This window comes from Herpailurus yagouaroundi, unplaced genomic scaffold (genome assembly GCF_014898765.1).
Source record: "Herpailurus yagouaroundi ecotype Mexico unplaced genomic scaffold, PumYag 188, whole genome shotgun sequence".
Lineage (NCBI taxonomy): Eukaryota > Metazoa > Chordata > Mammalia > Carnivora > Felidae > Herpailurus > Herpailurus yagouaroundi.
Genome location: NW_024412419.1, coordinates 308048 through 316277, shown reverse-complemented (window position 1 = coordinate 316277; position 8230 = coordinate 308048).

Here is an 8230-nt window from a genome sequence, read left to right as displayed (position 1 = left end):
GCGGATTTCCCAGAGGAAGGGAAAGACTGGTTTCCCGTCAGCCGGCTTGAGGGCCACGTCCCAGAAGCTGGGGAGGGTGTGCACAGCCAGATAAGGGATGACTGAGGATGTGGAAGTCCTTAGAGGGCAGAGTAAGTTAAGGAGGGTGCGTGTGGGTGGACGGGCGTGTCCTTGTACACCGTGTGGGTGGGATTAGACAAGGACTAATCGGATGTCATGGAGTCAGTGTTTCACCTCATTAGTTCTCAAGGGCCAAAAGTTTCCAATTCACATATTTCTTTATGTTCCTTTAAGGTGATTTGTTTCTGTCCTGCTTTTTACTTGTTGAGGCCCTAAGGCCTGTCTCGTAGCAATGGTGGCTTTCCAACCTCACATTCACCTATAGTCACCATTGCAGAGATTATGGAAAAGTAACAGGCCAGAAGTTTTAGATGCCGCATCTTGTCTCGTTCAATAATTTTGCGTGCCACCCGCACCCAGGGGCCACGTCAATCTCTTCTGTGTCGTTCCAACTGTATGTGCTACCAAAGCGAGAATTGCTCGATACTTTTAGATTGGTCTGTATGTGGATTGTGACCTATGGGTTGCGCACTAGAGCTGCAGCTGCAGCTCTGTGCCCTCGAGGAGATTCCCTCGCAGAACAGGCGCAAGATGGCCGTCCTCCGCCATACCGAACCTGTTGCATGGGAACTCTGTCGTCTAACGGCACAGCTGGGGCGGCTTCGCCGGCAATCCTAATACGGCCATAAAGTTCACAAGGTTCATTTATGACTTGGAGGCAGTCACTGAAATTCCTGGTCTGCCCTGTGGTTGTAAAAAAAGGAGACTATCTGTCATTTGTTTGTCAGAAATGCAAAAATGAACTACAGTTGAGCCATGTTCTTGTCTAGGTTAAAAAAGCAGTAGTCTCACTCATTGCTATTACTCAATATAGTAATAAAAATACACTAAGTTAGTGTTAACAGGATGCTTACCTGAGCACGGGCTTCCCCACAATGTCAGAGAACATTAGCAACTTGGCAGACAGCATTTCTGTCTTGCACAGAAGGTAGAGCAAGACATCCAAGAAACCAGCTTGGGTGTCTCCAGTCCACCTCAGCTCAGACTACTTATGTTAGAACTCTCGATCTTTACCTCTTCTCGGTGGCCCCTGGCTCTCCTGTCTACAGATTTCCCTGCTTCTGTCAGTGCCCCCTCCCCATCTCCAGTTGGACACCACCTCGTCTGCCTTAATTCCATCATTGGGTTTCCACCTAAATATCCCTTGACATCGTTCCTTTTACTCCACCAGCACCTCCACACCATCATCTCTTGCCTATATTTCCTCAGTAGCCTCCAAAAATATATCCCCACACCCATTTTTTCCTCCACCCCAACCCCATCTCTATGCTTCAGCCAGAACGACTTTTGTAAACATAAACTTGAGTATGTTATGCCTCAGCTCCACCCCCATCAGTAGCTTCCTCCCTTTTTTGATCAAGCTCAAAATCCTAAGTGTGGGTTTCTTCAGTTCACCAGGGAAACTGGGCAAGGTGGCACTCCTCTGGGTGGACGTGCCATCTGCCAGCCGCATTTGTGTTACCCTCTGGCAACGGCAACAGCGCCAATGACATGGGACACGCCTGTCACGAGCCACCCAAACTCTGCCCCATTCTGCCTTTACCCTGAACACACAAGCTGAAGGTATGATCACACATGGGATGTCACCACTTTTGTGAGATAGCAATAGGGAAGATGGTGGACCATGAGCTGACTCTAGAGTATTCTGTTCAGAAGAGATACAGGCCAAGTCTGACACCCACAGAGCAGGAAATACAACTTCCCACAGGGAAGTGGGGGGGGGGGGCAGATTCGGCGGCATGATGACACAAGATGCCACATTTTCTAAAGACTTTATCTTCCAATCCAAGGTGCTCCAATCAAGAGCAGAAATGAAGGCTCGATGCATGAAATAATTGTTTGAAGTCCAGACTGATTCTCAGCAGGGTGGTCTTTCGCTTGACGATGAAATGGGGACCCACGGTGTGCACTACCACAGCAACAGCTTCTTGGTCAAGAGCCTTAGGCTCCAGTTACACCCCCAGCATCCGGTCATGGTCTGTATGATGATGGTAAGGGCCACAGCAGAAAGCACCCAGAACATGTTGAGTCTGCCAGGTAGGTCCCTGCAGGTTGAGGGCTGGCATCTGCCACAGCTGATCGCCCGTCTGTGGCTCAGTCTTCACACTCATAGAGGACACAGCAGCCCTGAATCACCTTTGTCACCTGAATCCAACATTAACATGGTAAGTACTCCTCTGCACATGCAGGTAACAATAGAAACAATTATGTGAGCACATAAATGTGCTTTATTGGGGAAAAGTCTCACTTTTCAAAATAGTGTAATGTCTGTTTATTTTTGTGTTAATATATAAGCACGGTCAACAGAAAAAGCCAAATGTAGGGCTCATACAGAAACACAGCTCTCCTCTGAACCGTTTCTGCCTGTTCTAGTGAAAGACTTCTCAGAAGTAATGACCTTCAATTGTAATATTTATCTCAATATTTGAAGTCAGATGTCTCAATGTTATTTCTCGCGATATTCTTACGATGAGTCCTGGTGTGATGGCTTGCTCCCTTCGTTGTCTTGAAAACCCAGTGGATGCTTTCAGTGTGGGAAGTCCAGTCCTTAACTTCTAGACATTTGTTTCATTTTAGTCCTTTGATGCATAACTTCTCTGTTTTCTATTTTCGAGCTCCTATTAGTAGAATGTCGTAGCTTCTGAAAAGAGCCTTTTATTCATTGCTTCGGGCTCCTGTGACCCGTCGCTGTGACCGGGAGCCCTGAACGACAGACATCCACCTCTCACGGCACCAGAGGCTCTGAGGCCCAGCCCGGGGCGCTGTCTGGTGTGAACCGTCTCTGGGTTTGCCGAGGGAGGTCTTCTCACGACAGAGAGTGGAGTGCTCGCCCACGTCCACACTGTCACCCGGGCGCTGACCCACCGCGAGGACCGGCAGGCCCCCAAACACCAACGTGCCGGTGATAGGGTTCCAACATGTGAATTTTGAGGGGACACAAACCTGTAGTCAACGCAGGAACCTGAACATCGTGTGTTGTTTTGTTTGTTTTCACTAATATTCTAAGTCCTTGTTCTTTTTTCTACTTTCTGAGAAATTTCTTCAATTTTTGCTGCCACACTTCTACTCACTCCGACTTCTGCCGTCTTCTGTGTTTCAGCTCTCAGAGGCTTTCTCTAAGTACACTTTTAGAACATCACTTTTCCCCTTCTGAATGCAATGCGTTCTCTTTTCGCTTTGAGGGTCGTCATTTTGTTTCGTTCTGTTTTGAAGCTTCTTCGGACTTGCCGGTTCTGGAAAAATGCCAGCAACACTGGCAGAGTCTTGGAGTCTCTCCTGACCCCACGTCAGAGCAGACAGTCCTTCCGACAAAAGCCAAGCAGCAAGGTGTCTTGCGGGCCGCGAACCTGGCAGGCCAGCGGGGCCCGGCCGCGGTGAGCGGGGCTACCCTTCACAGCTCTGTCTCCTCCGCGTTTATCACCCTCCTTTCCTTGTGTGCGTTGTTCTTTCCTTCCATCTCTACCTTCTGGGTGTCGTAGAACAGTGACAAGGGCCGGATCATTAGGCGAGCTACCCCAGATCCTCTTGAGGCCTTCCCTTTTTTCAGAGTGACCCTCTACCCTCCCGCCTACATGGTCACCAGCTCTGCCTCAGTTACTCAAACTGCTCGGGGAAGAGAACCAGCATGAAAAAGTCAAGCAAATCATGCAACGTAATGAAGCCGGGAAGGGTTGAGGGCAGGATTTGAACCCCAGTCTGTGCAATACCAAACCCTGTGTTCTTTCCATTGTGCCACAACGGGATGTTATTTTGTATTTAATTTGTCCCAATTATGAAGAGAAGAGTCGAACCTGAACACACGCAGTCAACCCAGTTGGCGGCTCCTTCCGAACGAACCATTTCACTACAAACTGTGGCAGAAGGTCCAAAGCCACGGGAGTTCTGGGTTCTCCGACACCCAGGAGGAATCTTCACACAACAGTCCCCCCCACGGCCTGTGCTGAAGAAAACAGCCCCACGTGTTTGTTCCTTCACTATTTTGAACAAAGTCAAAAAAGCTGAGAACCTTAGGAGTAACATTTTAACGTGCAGTTTGTGTTGTCCCTGTTAAGTTTGCATTCTGTGTCTGCAAAGCAGGGTTCATCAGATTACTAATTTGTATGTGAAACTGGTCATTTTTCCCCAGGTACTTCGTCTTGATTCTGAACAGTTGCCATCTATCGTCCCGGGTCACTAGGTGCAGCTGGAATTGCCCGGTTTGGAGCACGTACACTCTACTCTCTGTACTGACTGTGTCCAGCTGTTCACGAGCCAGAGCCGCCTGGGAACCAACCTGGCACAGGACGGGGCTCCCTGGGAGCCTGCGGTGCAGGCGGCTTAGGTTACGTCCAGGCTGAGCCTGCAGGGACCAGAGGTGGGAAACTCTAGGTACAGAGACGTGGCAGGGAGAGAAGACATGGAGGAACTTCTGGCAAGAAGAATAATGCCACCTGCCCACCTCACAGCCGCCCTTCTTCCCTATTAAGGGTCGCCTACATTACGGGGCCCAGCCATCTGCTCAGCTAAAAACCATTCCCCAGCCTCCCTTGTATCCAAGGTGGCTATTTTGTTAGTCTCTGGTCAGCGAGACCTCAGATGGAAGAATTTGGGAGGGAGACCAGAAAGGCTTCTTGAAGGGGTGACGGGAAGCTAAACAAAGCTGTTTGCCACCCTCCTCCCTCCTCCCTCCTCCCTCCTCCCTCCTGACTGGAGGCAGATGCAATGGCTGGGGTTAGCAGCCACCTTGTGAGCTGGAGGATAGAATCCGAAGAACCGGAGAAGCTAAACCCAGCCTGGGTCCCGGCCAGCAGCCCATGACTGCCCTCTTCTGGCTCTGCCCCACGAGGGAGTAATCTTGGTGCCTCAGTCCCTGTTGGTTTGGCTCCTCTGCTGTTACAGGGGAACTTGCAGTAAAAGTGATACTTTGTGAAGGGCAGTGGGTATCTGAGTAGCAAGGCACCCATTGTGCTGTGAAAATCGACACCAGAGAGAGGGAATCTTGCAGGGGCCATCCTCAATGCTTCTCAAAGAACCGAGTCTGGGTCCTCTAGCGGCTGCAGACACTGGAGCCACAGCCCTGGTGTGGGTGGCGGTGCCTGGGGCCAGCAGACGGTGGCCGAGGCGGCAGGCTGGTTGGGGACGGAAACAGGACTGAGGTCCAGGGAACAGATGCCCACCCAAGCGTCCGTCAGGCCCTTGGCACACCGGCCAGCTCCAGGAGAGCTGTGTTTTCTTTCCCACAAAAGAGCGAACACAGATGTTTTCCAGCTGTTGAGGAACATTGTCAGAGTAATAGTAACATATGCTGGGTTCAAACATATGAAATTGCTGATATTTGATTTTTCCATGCCCAAAGTATGAATTTCATAATATCCAACTCTGTGTTTTTGACATTATTTTAGCATTTGTAATGTTAAATAAAATTAGTTTGCTCTTGCTTTCATATTTTACATTGTTTATATTAATTACTAAATATTTATTTTTCAAGTTATTAATTCTTATTTTTATTTTTGAAATTTGTGTTAACATATTTATCTTTTTTTTTTTAATTTTTTTTTTTCAACGTTTATTTATTTTGGGGACAGAGAGAGACAGAGCATGAACGGGGGAGGGGCAGAGAGAGAGGGAGACACAGAATCGGAAACAGGCTCCAGGCTCCGAGCCATCAGCCCAGAGCCCGACGCGGGGCTCAAACTCACGGACCGCGAGATCGTGACCTGGCTGAAGTCGGACGCTCAACCGACTGCGCCACCCAGGCGCCCCAACATATTTATCTTTAAAATAACTTACTCCCTTGTATATTCAGTCATTTTATGAATTTTATATTTCTAAAATGCTTATTCTCTAGCTCTGACTCACCTTTGTTTTGTCACTTCATGCTGTTTATTCTGTCCGTGATGATCCTGCCATGGACCAAACGGGTAGCAGGTACAGGGGGTCAGCAGTGGGGGGACTGTGAGCCTCCTCTGTCTGCCCACCTGCCTGCTCTCTCCACGACCCCGCAATCATCACGGCCAGTCTGAAAGAAAAATGAGATCTCAACATGGGAAAGTGCATATGTGAGCTCTCTAAGCACATCTATTCCCTCCACGGATGAGAACACGCTGGGCTGCTGGGTCTGCTCTGGACACTGGACAGCCTGCATGGTCCGCCCTCAGGCCTGCAGGCCCCCCGTCCCGATGGGGGAGTCCGAATGGACTGGCTTGTGCAGATTCCTGCCGACTGGACAGACGCGGTACTGGAAGGGCCCCAGCGCCCAAGTTAGTGCTCAGACAGCAGTGTGGCCTGCGGTCCAGCCTGGCCGGATCTTCCTACTTGCAAAGCAAACTGGCAACAGCACTTTTTATGTAAACTTTACTGTTAGCTTACTTTCTGATGCTATGAGGGCCAAGCAAAATGTGTCTGTGAGCCAGATTTACCCCCAACGGCACTGCTGGGCCTGATGAGAAATCACAGCATTTGCACTTTGGAGTCTCTCTTCTGCTTGTGGAGTCCTTGGATGGCGGCTGAGCCTGGGAAGGAGGCCCCAGGCCCCCGGCAGTGAGCTCACGAGAAAGTCCATGGACAGACACCTGCCTGTCCCCATTGACTGAGCCGTCTTCTGGTGGCTTACCCTGCAGCAGGGGACAGCAGCACCGACACCGATTAAGTAGGACGAAATGGCAGGGGAAGGAAAGAGGTAAATAAATACAATTAGCATTTGTGTGTTTCTTCGGGGTAAAAATGCACAGAAACAGGACAGCCAAGCAAATGCATACTTTTTTACTGTTTGAGGACTGGACTCCAGGTTGTAAGCTATCCCTTCATGTGCACTGAACTAACCCACAGGTAAGTCCTGAAACTATTGCTATTTTTGTTTACATCTAGTTCATAGAAGTTGGTCTAAGTCACCTGCCTCCTGTGTTTTTCCCTTGGATAAAATGATGTGGGCAGAAGCCTAACCAGCTTGGATCCGTGGAGACTGTAGAAAGCAGAGCGCAGAGGGCATGTAGAATTCTAGAAGGGATGTGGGTGTCTGTCTGCCTCCAGCTCTGCCCACCACCCTCTCCACCTTCCCTGTGCTTGCCGGGCATGCTGGGCAAATCACGCCTTTAGAGCCCACCTGGGCCTTGGTCCGTGGCTGAAGGCAGCAACAGAGAATACGAGTAGAGATTCACCTGCTTCTCTCATGGAGGCTCAGCCCATGTGAACACGCCCTGTGGGTCTGGATTTGTGGGCTGTGCTGTGAGCAGTATGGCTGAAGGTGCTTAAATCACGAGAGTGCTTGTTACGTCTTCTTGGAATCTCACTTTTACTCAAAGATATCGGGGACAAATTGTTGGGTTTGTGTTTTTAAAGAACTGAAACGTTCTTGAATAAGTGATGGAATTCATACACGTCTAGTGTGATCCGTGAGACCTGAAGCGATCGTTGTGATGCTGCCCCACTGCCTCACGGTGCATCCTGGGTCCCGGGTCACACAATGCATTCCGGGAGCACGTTACTGTCTGTGGGAGGGATACTGCAGGGAATGTGTCCGAGTCACATGGAAGTCCAGGTGTTTGCTTTCATTTACATGAGGTCAGGCTCGTGACAGCATGGCCCCTGCCTGAGGTCCTGCCTGGACCATCTCCTTGGTGTTTGCTCAGATATTGAACTTCCAGTTTTACTCAAAATGCCAAATTCGATCTCTTAGCTTCTGTGATTTGGCAATTCTCCTTGCATTTCTTAGTCCCCCGAATATGAGCATGGCTGGGGCTCAAACACTAGAGACCTGTGTACTGAACTTTTATACAGGAAGACATTGTACAAAGGTTGAACATACCTCCTTTCTGGCCATAAAAGAAATAAACAAGGAAGCAAGAAAAAATATAATGGGCTCTGTGAGAGAGTGAAGGTTGCCCCAGGTTAGCCCAGCCCCAGAGGAGTCGCCTCTGTGCCTGGATGTCCCCACCTATAAAGTCTGGGATCACCTGCCACCTCTTCCAGGACAAGCCCTGCGTGATTTACGAGACTCCAAATCATCTGTGGACCTAGCAGGGTTTTCAGATGCCAGGCAGTGAGTAAGAGTCTACTGAAGATCCTGTTGGTGAATCACATTTCCTCTCTCTGTCTCTCTGTCTCTCTGTCTCTCTCTCTGTCTCTCTCTCTG